Raw genomic sequence first — 20,132 nt, forward strand, 5'->3', positions numbered from 1 at the left:
GCTTTTGTAATAGCCTCAACTAAGACCCTATGGACTGTACCAAACACACTAGAAAGAAACCACTCAAAGCAGTTTAACCTTTGTCTAGGAATTATCTAGGAAGTAGGCCTATTACTTGTAAGCAAGTAACCACCATGATAATGGCTGCAATCAGCTTGCAACCATCATGCAAAAACAAATGTACTAGAATGTGTGTGCGTGTCTGTCTTTGTTTGGGTGTGTGCGTGTGTGTGTGTGTGTACATGTGTATCTGTGTGTGTGCGTGTGCACATGTGTATCTGTGTGTGTGCGTGTGCGTGCGTGTGTGTGTGTGTGTGTGAGTGTGAGTGTGTGGGTGTGTGTGTGTGTGTGTGTGTGTGTGTGTGTGTGTGTGTCATTTTAGCTGCAGGATACCATTAAAGAAGCCCTGAGTAGCACAAGCCCCAAGTCCCTGCTGGTTTTCATATAAAAGGATCTGATCGATACATGTGACATGGTAATGTTGAAGCAAATGGAATACAGAAATTCCTTTTGACATGACATGAAAATTCACCTCGTGGCAGCCCGGTGCAGGCACGCCACTTCAGCGGAGAGACAGGCCGACTTGATCTGACAGGTAAAGAGGGGAGATGATGGTTAGAAGGTTCCATTGTTTCATACCTCTTTCTTGACCTGTCAGGTTGGGCCTGGGCGTGAATGAGGCTCCCCCTTTTGTCACTTGGAAACGGGCCTTAAGAGGCAGTTATCCAGGGCCTCGGGATAGCTGGATAGTGATTGCTCCTGTTTAATTGATTTGCTTTGCACTGAGGGCTGTCACATTAATAATGGTTAAGTACGGCCCCAGTGTGTCACCCCGAATGGTGGGCTTATCAGGAAATTAACAGCCCTAACGAACTGGTGTCTGTGTGGAGTATATCAATGGGGTGGAGCTAGCGTAGCATAGCGTGAGATCTAAAGTACCTTGCCTGCTTGCTTTGTTGAGGGGTGTGTAGCTTTTAAATTTCAAAGACTTTCTCAGTTCCCTCCACATGTGTGTTTTCCCCTCACACAGTGTTCTGTTCGAACGCACTCTCCTCAGTACGTCTGAATAATCTCAGATTAAACCGGGCATGATGAATTATTAAGTGTTTACAGTGGCTCCGTGGAGCCTGGCTCCCTGCTGGGTTCTGTCCTGTGGGTTTGTTGTGTGAGGGAATTGGCAGCTCGGATTCTCCTCTCAATCCTTCACGCCGTGGAATCCTCCAAGCTGATTTAATCGGTTAAACCGATATAAAAGTGATTACCATTTAATGTTTGTTTTGTGTTCGTAATTAGGCAGATGCCATCTTTGATTACATTCCTAGCGAACCTCTCGGTGTTTGTGTATAATTAATCCAACTTTGAAGTGTGTGTGTTCGCTCTTGTCTGTTGCCAACAAGTAAATGGAGTCCGTGGCCGACAGTTCATTACTCGTAATAAGAGGTTTACTCTGCTCTCTTGAAGGGTATTTTTGTTGCACTGGCTGGTCTTACAGAATGTCTGAACTTACTCATGATAACGTATGGGGTTGTGTTTTAGATTTTTTTGCAGGTGTTAGAATACCTCTAGATGAGGCGTTGTTTACCTGATGATAAGCATACCTGAGCCAAATAGTATTTTGAATATTTTTTTATGGCAGCTGGTGAAAGGGGAACAAGTCAGCAACCAATCAAATTGTTCAGACTTTTATTCTGAAAAATGTAAATAAATGTCAACGTTGCTGAACAAATCAACGACACTCGCTAGTCAAGCCAAAATATTGCAATGCAATGTGTGTTGTCCGGCAACACTTTCTTTCTTTTCTTTAGAAAAAGTTAAAAGGTTCATTTTTGATAAAAAAAACGATTTTGTATAGTTCATAAAGAGAAGTAAAGTTGATAAGATTTATTTGTTGCTAAAAACGAACTATTTACAACTGTTAACAATGTATATAAATATTTTAGTTAATATTTGATGTAGTGACATCACTTCCTGTTTACCGCAAATCTACTTCCGGTTTGGGAGATCGTTCTTTGCCAGAGAGAGACCGAGACGTTATGTTTGTTCTCCATTCATCATTCAACATCCATGTTCAGATTTACACAAAGCAATGTTGTAAGTACGAAATATCAAGTGTTGGATTGGTAGCTATATATATTAGTCATCATTTGTTGGGAATATTATGTTTTTAGTTATTATTTTGTAGCTAGATTGTTAGGCCAAAAAACGGACTTTCTAGCTAACCACTGTTTGTTTACATCCTGTTGAAACATGTTTTGTGCTGTTTGTCTTGCAGTTTTTACCAGTTCAATATACCTGATTTGAAAAGCCACCCTACGCCTCTTTCTTTGATGGACTTTATTGACAAGGTTTAGCTTGATGTTAGAGAGAGAACATCACACAATGGATTCGGTGAGTAATCCCCACTACTACCTAGTTAAGTATAACACTATTTTACATGATAGCCGGCTCACAAATCAAGCTGTGTTAGTTGACTAGCGGGTGTGTCATTGATTTTCAACAAAGTTGAAATTTATATAAAAAAAAAAAAAAAAAAGTCTGAACGTTTGTTCGGTTGCCGACTTATTCCCCCTTTCACCAGCTGCCGCCACTTTTTACTCCTGTGTGGAGTGCCAGAAAGGCGGTGGTGTTTGTGACTTTTCCATTGGTTCCATTTTGCCATACAACCCCAAAGAAGCACTGAAAAGTTTAGACATTTATTTCAAATACTATTTGAAACCAAGGTCTGTTGACAACCTCTACTGAACACAACAGTACAGTCTTGAAGGCCTTGCTTCATATCTAACAACCCCCTAGGTATGATTATAATCAAGATATAACACAACTTGTTATGCCTTGTTGCTCTCAATGATATAATTAAGGCTATTAAATGCCTTGGGCTGAAATTATACTGTAAATGTTACTGTCAGTGTTAGACATTTGCTGTATGTGCAATGTGGAAAGATAGAAAATATTTTCTTCCCAGTACGTCTTGATTACAATACTTGTTCATCCTTTACATCTAACTCAGCATTATCCTACCAGACTAAATCCCATAAGTACAATAACCACAATACACATACGGTAGTGAACCTATTGTTCTACCCATTCTTTGAAAAACAACCTCTGACTAGATAAATGAGAAACTCTCTGCAATCTCTCTGTGGCTGTCTGACAGACTGAAATTGCTCTGATGGTCTTGATAGCATGTTAATGCACCCTGTGGTAAGCGTCACTGTCTTCAAGTGTGGGAATTAGACTCTGAGTTGAGGGATGCCTTTCAGCTGAAATGACAAGGAAGTAGACTGCTTTCTCCTGCTCCCAGAGAGAAAAACACATCTCACACAAGCTGACAGGGGGGATGTGTCAGAAAGTATTACGGATATTATCCGTTTAGGACAGGACATTTCAGATACTTAGGCGGTATACTCCATTCCGTTGCCTTCGACTGAGGTGTTTTCTTTTTTTTCTTTTTCTTCTTCTTCTAGCACTGATATCATTTGTCAAAAACGTAACTCTGAGCTGACATGAAATATTTAAATCGATCACGGCGATGCGTCTCTCACGCCGGAAGTGAGATGCAAGGGTGTTTTGTACATCCTGACGGAAACAGAGTTCGGAAAGTTGAGTTGAGCAACGTAGAACGCTCCGGTGAAGGGTCTTTTTTTAGTGGGTGTCTCATCAATTAGTTAAAGCTTTGGTCTGAAAAGCCTTCGGGGTTGGAAGTAAAGCCAGGGAGATTATGCTGTCGACCATTTTGCCACCAGGTGGGTGAGGATCTTGGCATGCTGCAGTCATGCTGTAGACCCAAGTTGACTTCACCTTCCCTCCCTGTTGAAGACTGGAACCAATGAGTACCACAGCTGCTGCGCCTTGCTGTGACAGCTGCCATATTACTGCCCTCAGAACTTTGTGGAAACTTCAGGGAGCCGTTAAGACCTCCATCGTCTTTCTCTAATAGCCTTATTGAGATAAGGAAATGGAATCAAGTCCTCATTTACTGACATCAAAGTATGTCACCCATGATGGCCAATGGTCTTCTGATCGGCCTGTTATGAGTTTATATATGGGTGTATGTATTGTAATAACTATAGAAATGGTTTAATGGTTAGTTATGGATTGAACACCAAACATGTTTCTTGAAATATGCAGGAAATGATGTGTATTTCCACATTGAATTAAAAATCAGATCAACGTTTAAAACGAGTACAGTGAAATGTAGACGTGGCATGGCAGAGCATCATGGTTTACTGATCCCCATGTTATTTATTTACACAGTATTTACCTATTTAGATTTAATTTCTGAGGTAAAAGCGGGGCTGAAGATACAGGTAGCATGTTATGACACCAGGAGGAGTGTGCAGGTTAGGATGAACGTCTGTGATAGGCAGATTATACAGCCTAAAGCAGTCCTGAAGAATGGTCGTGTCACATTTCACAGGCAGGATTAGGGATAACCAGGAGGGGCGCTTCAATCAGGACTTAGTGTCACACGTGGGGGGACAGGGATGTGGGGGGACAGGGATGGGAGGCATCTGGGATGGCAGGGAGACTTGGACGCTGGCAGCAAGGTGCTGCTTGATTCCTCTTCCTTGAGATGAAATACCTTGATCTGTGGCTGTGGCTGTGTCATAAAGGGTTTTGTTATTATGGGGACGGCCATGTGTCTTTCTTTGTACGGTCATCGTGAGTATAAGTGTTTCCTGCGTGTTATTGTGGGGACTGTCAGGTCACTTTCTAGCAGTTCGTACGGCTTATCCATTACACCGACTGATTCTCTGATGTCACTGATGCTCACTCATAGGGCTGGGACGACGCGTCGATGTCGTCGACGTAATCGACTACGTCAATACGTCGACTTGCGTAATGTGCGTCGGTGCGTCGTAAATAAACAACATGGCTGCGACCAGTGCAAACATGGAGGAGGCAGAGCAGCTAAAAGACTTCGCCCACGATCGTCCAAAGTGTGGGAGTACTTTACAAAAAAAGAAAACAATGTGGTGGTCTGTAAACTGTGCAGAAATGAAATGGCCTATCACAGCAGTACATCTGCAATGAACGACCACCTCAAGCGAAAGCATCCTGGAGCTCTTTGTGAAGACAGCCGCAAGATAGCACCGTAAGTCACCATTGTATTTCTGTTCACTTTTCCGGCCGTGTATGAGTGAAAAATGGATAGCTACTAGCTAATGTTACACAAGCAATGTAGCTCACCACAGTTTGTATGTCTTGTCTTCTGGTGTTAGTAACGTTAGCTATGTAGCTGGCTAGCTACGGTAGCCTATTGTCATTGTGGTGCTCGCACCTACTGTACGTTATCTAGCTCGTAGCTCGCATGCTACGTTAGCATCAATTTAGCTAATCATAACATAGCAGCGAGAGTAACGTTAGCTAGCTATGTAGCTACTAGCTAGCTATGTGTTGTGGTGATGGACAGACTTCTAAATGGCCATGTTGGCATTCAAGTTGGCTAAACATAGCAGTGAGGTGGAAATTAAGGGGCCTACACATGCTAAGAATTTTTATTTTTATTTTTTATTTTTATCGAACAGTAAAAAAATATATCGTTAGACTAATCGATAAATTAGTCGTTAGACTAACCGAAAAAATAATCGCTAGATTAATCGTTAGAAAAATAGTCGTTTGGCTCACTGCGGGGACAGTACATTTAACGAGAGTGACAGCGGAACGCGTCGGACGCCAAACATTTGTTTTCGTTTTTTTTTCATTTCCGTGTGGAATAGGCTAATTGTTAGGATGTAAGGTTCGATCAAGCAGAGGATCCTTCCCATCCCCCTCTGCTGATGAACACATTTAACATGTGCCCCATACCGGCATCCATCTTTATAATGGCAACGGTTTTGCATTTTAATGAAAATATCAAGTAATGCCCTCTTGCATTTTAAATGAAAGTGCTTTAAAGCGTCTCCAGGCTGTCAGAGAGACGTTGCCCACCCTAATGGGAAGAGAATACAAAAAGACAAAGTTAGAGGTCTGGGCCCGAGTGACAAATGAAATAAAACCTTGTATGACCTGTCACTTGGTGTCAGTTGGTATTCATATCTAGCACGTTACCGTGCGGCAGCGCAGCTTGCAAGCCTGCTCCTGTGTCCTTTCTAATTCATCACATCCTCAACTGTTTTATTATTATTATTATTATTATATATATATTTTTTTTTAAGTCACAAGTGTATGGAGATGGATCCCTTTAATTGACAAAATAATGAGTGGCACCGACATGGACCACTGCCCTTATTTCAGTGCCAAGTTGAGTTGCGTTGTTTTTGATGAGTTAAGCCAGTAGGAGACAGGCCACTATCTGGAAATGAGAAGTGACACCAGAGAGAGAGAGACTGGAGTTGTCTCCAGGCTTGCTCAATCTGAAGCAGCTCAAGCAGGGGGGGGGAGGGGGAGTTAAAATGGCAGTTAAAATGGCAGTTGGAATATTATTGGATATACCATCTTATCTATCTTCTAAATTACTGAAATGGGAAATGGGGAATAGGTTCTAGCAGGAAAGATGAACATTTCACTTCAGATCACTCTAAAAATTAGATATTTTATATAACTACACAAGAACAGTTTGGCATGCTTTCAGAGAGCCCAAAACCCTTCAAAAATAATTAGATTGACTACACCCTGGGAAAATACCTGTCAAGAGATATAAGTCTACTAATTGAATATATTGTTATTTGATAAGGTCTGAAAGGCTTCAATTTACAACGTACAGACATTTCTCTCCGAATAGTATGTCTCAACAATGAATTATCATTCTATTGTTACATTACAGTAAGAAGACAAGGTAATTGGCAATATACTGTACAGTGTAATAACTCTTACAGCACATTCACATTGACAGACTCTATAGGCTTTAAGTCTGAGTCGTCCACTGCTCCAGTACATTAGATCATTTTAAAAGAGTACACTTGGTGTTGTCAACAGAACTCTGAGCACATTGGTCATTCATGAATAGCACACTGTAAATCAATGGGGGGGAGTCTGTAATGCTCAGTTCAATAGGACCTCTTCATAACCACAATAAATGCTTTATAGACTTCAGTCTTGCAATGTGTTGTTGCATAGTGTACTGTAAATAGCTCTGGTACATAAACAACAAAGAAAAGAAGTACGGCTCATCGTACAGTCTGTTGATCTCATGGAGCGTCATGGGACGACAATGCACAGTGACGGGGGACGGGGGGGGGTGTATGGGGGGACGGACAACATTTCTCTCTGTTTTCAGTCATCCGTGGCTGTTCGTGGCTCCACTCAAACTTAATACATAACATCAGAATGTCTGGTGTAACGTTGCTGGCTTTATGAGACCATTACCGGTTTTTATTGTGTATCGGCCGACTAATGGGCTTCCATAGTCCCGATGATTTACGGCCTGTCTGCTTTGTGGCTGTCCATTAAGGGAGAGGAGGTTGACACCAAGCCAATGGTAGAAGTAGTGACCGCTGTTCGGAAAAAAGGAAGTTGGGGTTTCTCGAGGGCCCCAATTTACGTGGAAGCAATGTGGTGTCTCTCTTAAAAAACTTCCTAGGGTACTGTGTTCCAAAGCCATACTCATGGTCGAAGCCACCGACCACTTGATTCTCTTTCCTCGCCTTTGGCTCGGTATCTGACATCCCGTTGCTTCATGTGTGGTTTACAAGTCAGCAGGGGAAAGACCAGACCTTTCCCAGGGGGATTTATTGACACAATTGACAGTTTTCCAATTAATTACCCTACACAGAAGAGTGGAAAAAAAGCTCATTAGTTCCTAAAAGGATTTTTTATTAAGAACCTATTAATTGCTGCTTAACTGAAGACTTCATATTTAGGAACAAAAAGAGTATTCTACTCAGCTTCATAAAGCAATGTTTTAATACTTAATTAAGTCTTTATTATGCCTACTAAAATGTGGTTCCCGTACATAATTGAATACTTAAACACCCAATTAAACCGTTGAGTTTCATTAGAGATTTATTTTCAGCTTTTTTATTTGGTGGTGTGTTTATGGGTGCATGGATGGGTGTTGTCTTTTTGTGAGCTGTGAAGTGTTGGGGTGAAGACCAGCTTTCCACCGCTGGCATTATACCTGGGGAGAAACACTGTAGAACCTGGCTAGAATGTAGTAACACCTTTCTGTTATTACTCAGCATGGGTAAAAGCGGTTTCCGCCCATATTCTCATGAAGTTTCCCAGAAGAGAGAGAGAAAAAACATTTGGAAAGGCAACAAGGAAATTCCTTTTTATATTGAAATCAGTTGCTCTACTCTTTGGCTTCCGCGCTCACTCTCTCCTGTCAGCCAACGTGAGTTGAGAAAGTGAGAACTGAATTTAAGGGTACGTTTAGGGTGGCTGAGTTTTTGGATAAAAAAAAAAAGGTTTTTATGAGGATACTACAAACAACGGTGGACAATAAACACTTCAGAGAATCAGTTCGGTTGATTACGTCAATAAAGGCTCTTTGGATATGGAACATTTATGATAATAAAAAAAAACACGGCTAGTTTAAAAGGGAGCATGCCCAGTCTGGTAGACGGTAAACTGAACTTCCAATATTGTCTCAGCGTCTACCGTATTTTTGCATGTTAGTATGAGCATACGGAAATGGGAAATAATGTTTAATTTAAATGGGATTTTAAATGGATCAGGAAACAAGGAAGATACTGTAGCGAGATTTTCCCCCCCTCGATCGTCCTCTCGGTGACCCTGCTTACTGCAGTTTTGTAATGTACAGCCGGGCTAACTTTTGAAGCCTCTTCCTCGGTTGTAGGCCTCTGTCCTTATTACAGGTAAGCTGTGCTTTGAGTATTCGATAAACCTCTCTTTATTACCTCATACGTGGGGGATGATCCTCATGGAATCACGAGCAGAAGTTAAACCGTGACCATTTAGGGTTGTTCAGAAATTTGCCACAATTTGGCCGCTCTCCTCATACACGGACTCAGATTTGCATCGTTTTACTTGATGTCGTGATAAAAAAACATAGATCGGAGATTTGACCCAAAAAAAAATCATAACTTGTGGTGGAATGTTTTTGCACTGGTCTGTATTATTGAAGTAGAGTTGTTGTTGTTTTTAATGTTTGGGCCTCACCCTCTCTTTCTCTCTCCCTCTCTCTCTCTCTCTCTCTCTCTCTCTCTCTCTCTCTCTCTCTCTCTCTCTCTCTCCCCCCCCCTCTCTCTCTGACTGCCTGCTTGAATTAATGATTAGCGTAGTAGCAGGGCCACAGGCAGGGGTTAGGCAGGTGATCCCTGAAGGAGGAGAAGCTGGTCCTGCTTCACACAAAATCAATTCTGGCCTTTGGTGTTGGCAAGCCAGCGGGGTGGGGGGGACACATGTCTGACACCTCCTGACTTTTTCATGAGGCGCTGTTTGAAGTTTTAAAACCCTATAGAGGATTCTTGGGGCGATGATGAATATAAAAGAGAGCATAGCTCAAAGCAGCAGCCACATTACCGTCAATGATGAAGAGAGATAGAGCTAGGGCTCTCTCCATACTGGGGATGGAAGAAAGAAAACAAAATGAAGCAGTGATTTATATTCACCTGTATAAATGTACGCGCGAGATATAAACCTTTAGAATAGACTATGTTGTGACTCCCTTGGAGGACTTTCAGCGGCGTTGCGTTGAAACCAGGAAGGCTGAACCTGACACCTGACATTCAACTTATAAAGTTCCTATGTAATCATGCAGCTCAATGAAGACATTGGACTTTCTTTCTTTTTTTCTTTTTTTCTTTCTTATTTCTTACAGCTTGTTGTGACCCCCCTGATCTGAAAGATCCATCATTATCATTTTGAGGTTCTGAAGTGATTAATAATTGGTTGTTTAAAAAGAGAGGATCTCTCTCTGTTTTTTCTGTTTCTCTGCAGCCAGAGAGGCATGGGAGCGTGACCTCAAAGCATCTTTTGTTGGGGAAGCTTTCGAGGGTAGCGGAGGGGATTCATGTGATGTGGAGGAGTGGTAGTTAGCGGGGGGGGGGGGGGGGTAGGGGGGTTGGCTGACAATGACATGGTTCAGTACTGCCATCCCGGTGGTCTTGTTTCTCCGTCTCCCTTTAGACATTCATTTTACATTACATTTTTGACATTTAGCAGGCGCCTTTATCCAGAGCGACTTACAACAAATACATGTTTGTCTAAGTAAGTGAATCATCTATCCATCAGTCATAGCAAGACAAAAAGTAATATCTATAATCTCTGTTCTCCTTGGTACTTCTTCACCGCCTCGTCTCGAAAGTATATGGTGCAAACGCACTGTGTTCATTGTAAGTATTGTCCTGTTTTGAAAGGATATATTTATAGGTTTGACTTAAAGTCTCAATAAGACAGGTTAGAGGAGGAGAAGAAGAAGAAGAAGAAGAAGAAGAAGAAGAATGAGTAGTACAGGGAGCCTGTTTAAGTTTATCATGTTATCTTTCATCAACTTGTGGGGTGCAGATTTTAACGTGTCTTCATTGTGGTGTTTTCAACACACAGCCAACCGACCAATGAAATCTCTCACGTGGAGAAGGAGTACATTCAATCATGGCTGCAGACGTGCACTGCTGACTGCTTCAAAGCACTACAAAGCCCTCAGAATTGACAGGACAAGACTTCCTCTAACAGATGCGGCAAAGCTCATGAAAACGCTATGTCCTCCTGAGTCTGGTGGCACACCCTTCCCACTGCTGTATAAATAGATTCCTATGACAGAGTAATTCATCTCCAGCCACCAACACATCAACTCTAAAAGACAGCCTAGTCGAGACCTCTGGGCTTGTTAGGGGCCAGATCAGCAGTCCAGATGCCTGGGATGTAAACTCATGAAGGGAAGATTAATTTATCTGTCATCCCTGCCTTTGACAGTAGTTATAAATCTGATTTAGCTGTGCACAGGGGCCAGGGAGAAGGGCAGTCGGACATTAAGATTTCAAAGGAAGCGATATCAAGAGGAGTATCTCATGACTCACGGCCGCTGCCAGATATGGGTCAAAAGTTCTGGCAGGATGTTGGTGTTGGTGGGGTGTGGTGTTTGCAATTGTTAAAAGAAGAAAATGTGGCACACACACACTTACACCCCCCTGCCCCACCCATGCACACACACACACACACACACACACACACACACACACACACACACACACACACACACACACACACACTTACCCCAACCCCCCACCCCACACACACACACTCCCCCCTCCCCCCTGTTATTTTCAAGATGTTGCCGTTGGTCATGTGAGATGCCCTGGAAAAAGCAAATGCAGGGTGTCAAAGGGGCTATTTACTAGAAGATTGATGGGAACAGGCGATACGAGGTGGTCACATCCTGTGACCATCTGCATGGGAGTCATGCTCGTTATTCCGATCGGACACAGATGCTGCAGCCGAACATGAGATCCTCTGCAACCGGCTTCTGATAGCGCCCCCCCTGATCCTACGTAGCATCGCAGGTATTTTGATGGACCTGCAAGATGTTTATTACTACGGTTCAGCAAATGTCAAGATGTTTATGGTTTGACGGCGTGGCGATGAGGATGGCGGCGGCGGTGGCAGCGATGGAGTGATCAAAAGAGCAGATGACGAATCTCCCCCCGCCCCCACCCAACCCCCGTTTAGCGATTTTTCATCTGTAATAATGTCGAACAAGCAGACCGTTATATTAGTACAGAGTGATGGGTGTGAAGTTATTGAACATGTTGCATCTATCAGACAACACCAGCTGAGGAATGTAACCCTGCCTCACCTCCCACAAAATCGTAAATAATTGGAAAAGGGAAAAATGTTTCTATTTAAACCGGTCACTAAGATACAGTACGCTGCAGCACGTAGGGCTGAAGCATTGAACCGCTTCGGGAAAGGGTCTCAAAATGACAATCTACGTTTCACCACATTTTTTCATCCAGAGAGTCTTTCCAAGGTTAATCTGCAACTGTACAGTGTGTGCATGACTAAACCTATTGAAGAGGGGGTAAATAATCTGCGAGACGCTCGATGACACTGAAATTACTCTGCTCCAAACACACCAGCCTTAAGACCCTTAAGGAGGGAATAAACTGTCTCACCACATTAAACAGTTTTATTACCTGATCAAAGTCATGTGTAGGTGTTTGTTCAGGTGGGAGGGCGGGCCTTCATGATGAATCCCTTCCTTTGAAGCTGGTCCTTTTTCATGTGTCGTTGATCCATTCGCTCACATATAGGGGCACTGATTGTACAGTAAACAATGGTAATGCGTGACGAAAGCAAAGAATGAAGAAAGGGTTACAATGGCCTCATCTTTTCCTTGACGCAGGTGCATTAACTCATGTAGCGCCAAGGGGGCGTAGAGTCATCCAAATTGTCATTCTGCAGTCTGCACTGCCACAAGGGTGACTTTATTCACCAAAACATGCTTAAATTATGATTAAATGAGTGTTGTTGTGAGGTAGACACCACAAATTCTTTGGCAGTTGGTCCCTTAGGAATATGACTTGAGAGGTTGAAAACACTGAGAAAGTCTTCGCACAACTTTGTTCATTATTGGCCTGTACAATATAGTTAAAAATCCCTTTTCATCTTCCCATTATTACCTTTACTGTTGTTTCTGTTGTTAACTTGTTGTTCATTTGTGAATAACTTTGGTTTTCGTTATTGATATCATATTTGTTTGTGTGTCTATTGTACTGTCTGTCATTTCATTGCTGCCAACTACAACCGAAGCTCCCTTCTGGGAAAAACAATTATTCTATTATCAGCTGTGGTGGTAGAGTGGTAGAGCTCACATGACTAATAGACTGTAGCAGTACTAGTAATACTCAATACACCAAATTGTTCAAGTCACATTCAACCCAAATAGTACTTTCCTTTCTCCAAATTCCGCCCCTCACATCATAAGAGGTAATTCATAACAAAATGTTCGCTGAGTGATACTAATTACCCTAATGATGGCATAAATTACACCAAAGTCGTGAGATTTGGCCGTGGAGACCGACTCCCTGGGTGCGGTGGAACAGAGGACAGTGAGAATTTTGACAACTCAAAGTGTCGGGGGCCAGGCGGAGAATTAATAGCTCGCTGCCTGCATCCAAGGTCCTTTAGCAGTAATTGCAAGCAGAATCTGACTCTCTGATCTCAGCTGCGGTATGTGCCACGCCAAAACAGCCCAGCTTTGACAGATTGCCTTCCTGCAGTAATAACTTAAGCATGTTCCCTTTTTCTCCAACGAGGCCATGCTTCCCTCCCACACCACAAAATGGGAGCAATGATTTTTTTTTCCACCCCTCCACAAAATATGTTACTGTATTTTATACTGTATTTCCCCCCTTTTTTAATATATATATTTTTTTTTACATGTCTCTATTGAAATCACTTTTATTTCGTAACACCTGCTTCCTGACTGTTGAGCCGTTTAGTCACCGTCAAACGCGATCGGGCAAATGAGAACTTTGTGTTTTTATTTTATTTTTTATTTTTTAAGAAAAGTGTTACGTTTTGATTGTTGTTTCTCCAAACTGCTTTTGTACATACATTACAGTAGGCAACAGCAGTGTGCTTTTAGACTAGAACATCCCTCCGATGCTTGCCTCTAGGCCGCCTCTGTTTAAACCTAAAAGCCTTTCAACGGCTGGTTGGAGACACAGAGTTACTGAAAGCTAGCGAAGCAGCAGCAGCAGCAGCAGCCTTAAACCTTTCCCCACCAGGAAGTGCTCCAACCGAGCCTTTCTCATTCTCTCAGGTGATAGGATCTGTCCCGCCCGGGGACACAGGGACCCCTGTGTTCGGCTCTGTGGTGGTCTGTGTCCCCTGGACCAGTTAAAAGCCTGGCCGCTCCGCCTTGTGACTGTCCAAACAACGGTGACTCTCGGCGTCCACATCAAACACACACACACAGACACACACACACACACACACACACACACACACACAGCTCCCCTCTGCAAAGCCCATTGGAAACTAAACCGCAGCAGGGTGTTGAGCTACCTTATTTATTTATTTTCCACACATAAAAAAATGTGTCAGGCCTGCAGGCTTTTTTACGTCTTTTGCAGACATTCGCTCATTACCGCCTGTAATTTATGGACTCGGGCCGTAATTCAAGGGCCGTTTTGACGGCGTACACCCGGTTCTACTCAGTGGAGCTGGATGGAGTCGATGCCTGGGCTTTCAGAGGAGTAACAAGGATCGACAAGTTAATGAAAGATCCTTTCAGTCCAGTCTTCAGCGGCGCACACAGTGGACATGTCAGTGGGGAATGAACTTTCCCAGCTATGTGAGTTTTAGGAGAAGCATGCAGCGGGACACTAATTCATCCCGCCTTGAAATACTTCAACGTTCGACATTCAAGGGTGGACGCTATGTGAAAATGTAAATAAACTTTGGAGGAGGCTTTGGGTCAGTGTGGGATAAAATTTATAGTTTTGGCATTTACTCTGGAGTCATCAGTCATCCCCCTGTCGCGAGCCGAGGCCTTGATCAGCGAAGCCTCCGTTGGCCCTCCGATGACCTGGCGTCTCTCTGAGCAGCTGTGGCTCAGATGCCTCAGTTAGAAACGTTCACGTTATTGTAATAACGGAGACCGCTAAACCCCCCTACATCACCGTGATTGACTCCACAACTTTTGGTTCCTTGCCAGTATACTGTATGATGTTTTCTTTTCTAAGTTGTTGTTGTTAAAGATTGTAAGCGTTTGATTAGGCTTTGTCCTTTCCAACTTGCAGAGTATGTTATCAGAAGGAAGAAGGAAGGAGTTGTCCTTACTGTTGCCTGAGACTTAATGGGTTTGGCAACTTTACAAAAACCTGTCTCCGTAGGATATTCTAGCACCATATAACAAAAATGTACTGCACTGTAAAAACTAAATCAAAAACTAATAAAGACTATAATATCTTTATGCAAAGTGACATTCATGCTAAATCACTCCTGTAAAGGTAGCAATTACATAATTGTCTCTTGTTAGATAGATAGATAGAAAGGTACTTTATTGATCCCCAAGGGGAGATTAAGGCGTTACAGCAGCTCACACCACAAACAACAACAACTAACTAAAGTGGCAGTTGAGTAATAGTATAAAAATAAAAATAGACATAAGTAGACATCTGAAACATTATATGCAGTAACAACAGTCCACGCTGATTTAACATCCTCCAGCCTGACTCGGATCACCCCGATTGAGCCAGCCAGAGGAGGAGTTGTACAGTCTTATTGCTGCAGGCAGCTTACACGCCATCCCAGTACACCAGTACTGGGTTACTCTACCGGTTGTGTGTGGTCTGGTGGTTGGTGGAATGGGCTTATGGAAATATTCTTGGGTAGTCTTCCATTTGTGTACTTTTGGTTTAAAAAGTGTTTTGGAATGTTCGGAATGTTCCAGTGCATTTACTGTCACTGTGTGTTGATTACATTACATTAATCTTTTTGGGGCATTTAGCAGATGCCTTTATCCAAAACAACTTACAACAAATACATCTATCCATCAGTCATCATGAGAAAAAGAAGTCTACGCTAGGACCACAACTGCAAACACAACTACAGGTGACATAATAGTATTGCTAGTCAGTGCATTGCTAGTCAGAAATGAGAGTAAGTCAGGTGTTTTCATACTCTGAACACGTTATCGAAGAGAGAACAAAGACCCAGAGCAGTGTTTTCCTGTTTAACAGGTGAGTGCTCCAGCTATTAATTTGTGGAGGGCCACCTGGTTTAATTGGTCTTAATCTGGAGTGAATGTCTTTGATCTGCGTGACAGTTTGACTGCATTAGCACGAGTGTGCTAGCTAATCCTTTGCTTAACTTGTTCTTTTGGCACAGCTAGAAGCCTGTCCAACGATAATATGTCAGCCGAGGGATAAGCCGTCATCAAACAACCAGGTCTAAGCTTCTGTGAGACGAGGGTTGAAGGGCCACTGTTGGACTTTACATTTCACATTTACATTTCTGGCATTTAGCAGACGCCTTTATCCAAAGCGACTTACAACAAATACATTTGTCGAAGTGAATCGTCTATCCATCAGTCATCATAACAAAAAGTAATCTATGCTATGACCAGGGGCCATTGGCAATCACAATGGTAGAAGAAGTTTTTAGATTTTTTTTTTACTAGAGCTTCAACTAAGTATGGAGGTAAACAGTATATCAACCAAGGTTCTGAGTTGTAGGCTGCGTACAGTACAGTATATATTATCAACAAAGGCTAGACAATATTCTTTTAAGGGTGCTGGTCCATGAAAACAAATCTAGATGAGGTTTCCTTCACTTTTATGTAAAATGTTTGTTCTACTAGCATTATATTGTACATGTGTTTGTTTTGTGTTTGTTTAGAATTCTAGCTGTCAGAATGTTTATGCCCCTATTAAAGTATCATGATTTTTCTTTTTTCCCCCTTTTTTCTTTTGTATCATATGACTAGCATGCTGCAATTACGTCACGTCTGCAGTGATCATAAGCGTTTAATTGTTGTCTTGACCCAAGTTATCCAGGGTGTGAGAATGAATTCAATTATGCATCTCCAAGATGCTCATATAGTTTTACCACATGTCGAAACAATGGATATCTGTTCGCCATCATCTGATTAGGAAATAACAGTGACAGAAGCGTTTGTAGCCTTGTACGCAAACAGATGTTATGAACTACGGCTGAACTTTCGTGAATTATGATAACCATCTCTCGGGGCAACAATATCTTCTTTCAGTGAAGAGAGGGAATCGCGTGCTAAAAAGAAGAAAATAGCATCACTTGTACTTGTCTAAAGATCATATCTCAGAGCTTGTTGATTTACTTTCTTAGTCCTGTCATCTCGTCTTAGGTTCAAATATATCATGTTCAATAGGACTTTTGTTTATTGGTTCTTGATAGATTTAATTTAGACCAGCGATTATTTTTAAACGTACGGCATGTACGTACTTTGATTAATACATACTGACAAATATAGAATTGGCCGACTTGTGTGTGTAGCTTGAATATGTCAGTAAATAACACCTCAGCACAAGTGTTTGTAAGTAATGCCCTCCCATATGGTCAGAGGGGTTGAGCCAGGGGAATGACAATTTGAAGTATTATATTAGGCCTTCATTTTATTCTCAGGATGTCAGCCTGCTAAACACAGTGTCCTGGCAGCTCCCCAAATATCCCCACCTCACTGCCTCTGTCCGTCTGGCCCCTCAAAGCCACCTTTAATTAGTCATACGTTTCCATTGTCGTTTTTTCTGAGGCTATTTGTGCGGATCGGTCATCCATCAGAAAAGAGGAAAAATATGAGGTGTGTTTGGGGACAAAGCCACCATTGGAAGGTGACTCGCCAGTCGTGAACGTACGAACACAAGGTAAAAATTTATCACATTTTCATAGTGCCATCGCCACCAGCAGCTGGCAGCGCCAGGCACGGTCTCCACAGCCCTCGGAGTGAGGAGGTCCACAGAGAGGCCCGTGGCACAGCTGAGTTTGTCTTGTAAAAGTGCAGCTGTCCAAAACATGACAGCTACAGCATTAGCAGGGCCATTAAGAGGTGTAGAACGTTTCCAGGGAAACGATTTGAAAAATGACAACCTCCTGGCTCCGGTGAGATATTAATTATATTCAGCAGCAGCAGCAGCCGTGGCAAATAAGCTAAACCGGTTGGGAAGACAAAGAGTCGCCTTGTTGTTGTTTTTTCCTCGGTTCGATCATGCGTTTAATTTGCAGAAATTGAAATCCATAGAAATATGTGTGTTGTTCTCCCTACAAGGCACTTTGTCACTCCGGGGTAGCATGTCGACCAAATGCTTACCTGGTTGGAGTGACGTAATGACTCTGTCAACCAGTTGTGGGTGTTTTTGACGCTACATGAAGTGTCAAAAGCTTGTTAGGCTACATGCATATGATGAGACTTTTCAGTCAAATCAGAATCAGAATTGCTTTTATTACATCCAATCCAATGTACAGGTACACAAGAGTAACATTCTTAGCCGTAGGTTCTTCGACATAGGCATTGCAACAGGATACAACATCAACAATAATAGAATAAAGTAAAAGTAAGGTAAGTAATAATAAAGTAGGATAATCTGATAAAGTGATGGTAGTCGTACTACAGCGGGACCAGTCGTACTGCAGTAGAACAGTCTTGTCAATGGTCCTGTACAGTAATATTATTAAGGGCTGGAATATTGTACACTACGTAGCCTATGATGTGACATGAGAGGGTGCGTGCACAAAATACCACATTCAAAACAGTTGTTTGCCGATTGGTTGGCAAATAAACCGTTTGTTTGTTTTGTTTTGTCAAGGGCGCTGGCCGGAAATAGGGCCTTACGTGATCGGGGCATAATTGTATGCTTCTGTTAAATGTTCAGTAAAACATTCCTATACATTCGCAGAGTAGGCAAATAGGCCTTGTTTATTTCAACTGTCTTCAACAACCCGACAACAATTACGCCTTAAAACCGTCCTAAGAATGCCATAACACACACTGTGTGAAAAGTCTTGACAGTTGGGGTGTCAAGAAACATCAGCATCTATTATGTGACACAAGCTCCTCCAACTTAAGCGAAGTTGTATAAACACAAGTAACAGAAGAGGACGGCTGCTATGAGATTTAGTGTTTCCCTTCCCATGAGCAGTGTGTCAGCTATTGATCCTGGCATGGCCATTCATTCCTCTCCTTATTTGCAGTTACAGTGTATGTAAGAAAGCTTGGAGGCAAAATAAAAAGTGCCTGTCAGATTTAATTGCCGAAAACTGTTCAGTTGTGCCGGTTGTAAAGTTGACTTAGTGCTTCGCTGTGAAAGATGAGCCATTTTATTGTAAATTTGCACCGTAAAGCTGCTCCCGGAGTTCTTTTGGGAGCTATAAGGGAAGGGCTGTAGAGGTCAGGTATGGGCTACCGTTGCAGTGGCCCTTTGCTCATACACAGCTTGAACAGTAGCCAGTTTATGTAGCAGTTACTCATTTCCTATTATACAGATTTAACTTTTCTTTCTTTTTTTTCCTTCTTTTTAAAAAATTGTTTCGGTAATGACTAAAATCAGCTCATTGGGTAATTTAGATGATTGAGACATCAACCATATTCTGAAGCTCAAATGCAGTATGATTGGATAATGTACAGTAGCAGTTATTGTTGTACTTTCAAAAAGCACTTTTTGAAATGTGTTCCTGTAATGACTAAACCAGCTCATTCCTTTAATTGGGAGTTAATTTGCAGTGTTTCCATTAAGTCACGCGTGTTAACTAGAATCCGACTAGGCACCTCCTAATTAAAATCACACGATCTGGAGAGTGTTAAAGACCCCCCCATGATTCTACTCCATTAATTGGTCACAACTAAACTGTGTTTAGAATTGTTTACCGTGATAGCGAAACATGGTGAGAAGAACATATTGCTGTTTTAGAATCTTACATATGGGTATTTTACCAGTCACATGGGCACTGTTTTTAAGGGAGTGGCACGATGAGGATAACCACATACTATTTACGAGACTCATAAATAAGGAACCTCCCCTCAGTGCAAACGGTGTTCATTACAGCAGCTTGAACGCCGATCTCGCACAGGCCTCATCGTGAGTTACTTATGCAGCTAAACGCAGCAGCATTTGTCATTACCCCCTATTCATAAATCCTCAATAACTCATCTCTTCCGTATGGAAGATGAGACCTTGAAAATGTGACTTCCAGTACTCAGGGAAGTATTCAGTTCATGAAAAACATGAGCGATCACACACACAGACACCCCCATATTTCCTCCTGCACTCGTAATGTCTTATTTTTACATGCTCACCTCGCGTCTGTAGTGAGGTGGGGGGGGGGCTCATAAACAATGTTAACTAAAAGAAGATTCTCTGTGGTATGTGCAGTATGCTGACTGGGAGCAGATGAGAGGTTTGTAAAAATAAAAAATAAAGAAGAAGAGAAGAAAAAATATAATAATAATATATCTTCACAGTAGATTGCTGTGCTGGTTTGCAGAAAATGGAGGGAAGGAAGGTGCAGGAGGTGCAGGGAGGGACTGATGAGAAGGGATGATGTATGTAGCGCCTGTGTCCCAGCTCTCCTCTGGCCCCTTGTCATTAATCACCACCATTAGGCTTTTCCCCTGCTTGCCTTGTCTGCACCCGGCCATCAAAGCCTCCCTTTTGTCTCCTTGTAGCCCTGACGAAAGAAAGGCCTAATGCACTCACCTCACCTCACACACAATAAATAGGGGGGTAGGGATGTGTGTGTGTGTGTGTGTG

The sequence above is a fragment of the Nansenia antarctica genome (assembly GCF_963989245.1).
Source record: "Nansenia antarctica genome assembly, chromosome: 11".
NCBI classification, from domain to species: domain Eukaryota; kingdom Metazoa; phylum Chordata; class Actinopteri; order Argentiniformes; family Microstomatidae; genus Nansenia; species Nansenia antarctica.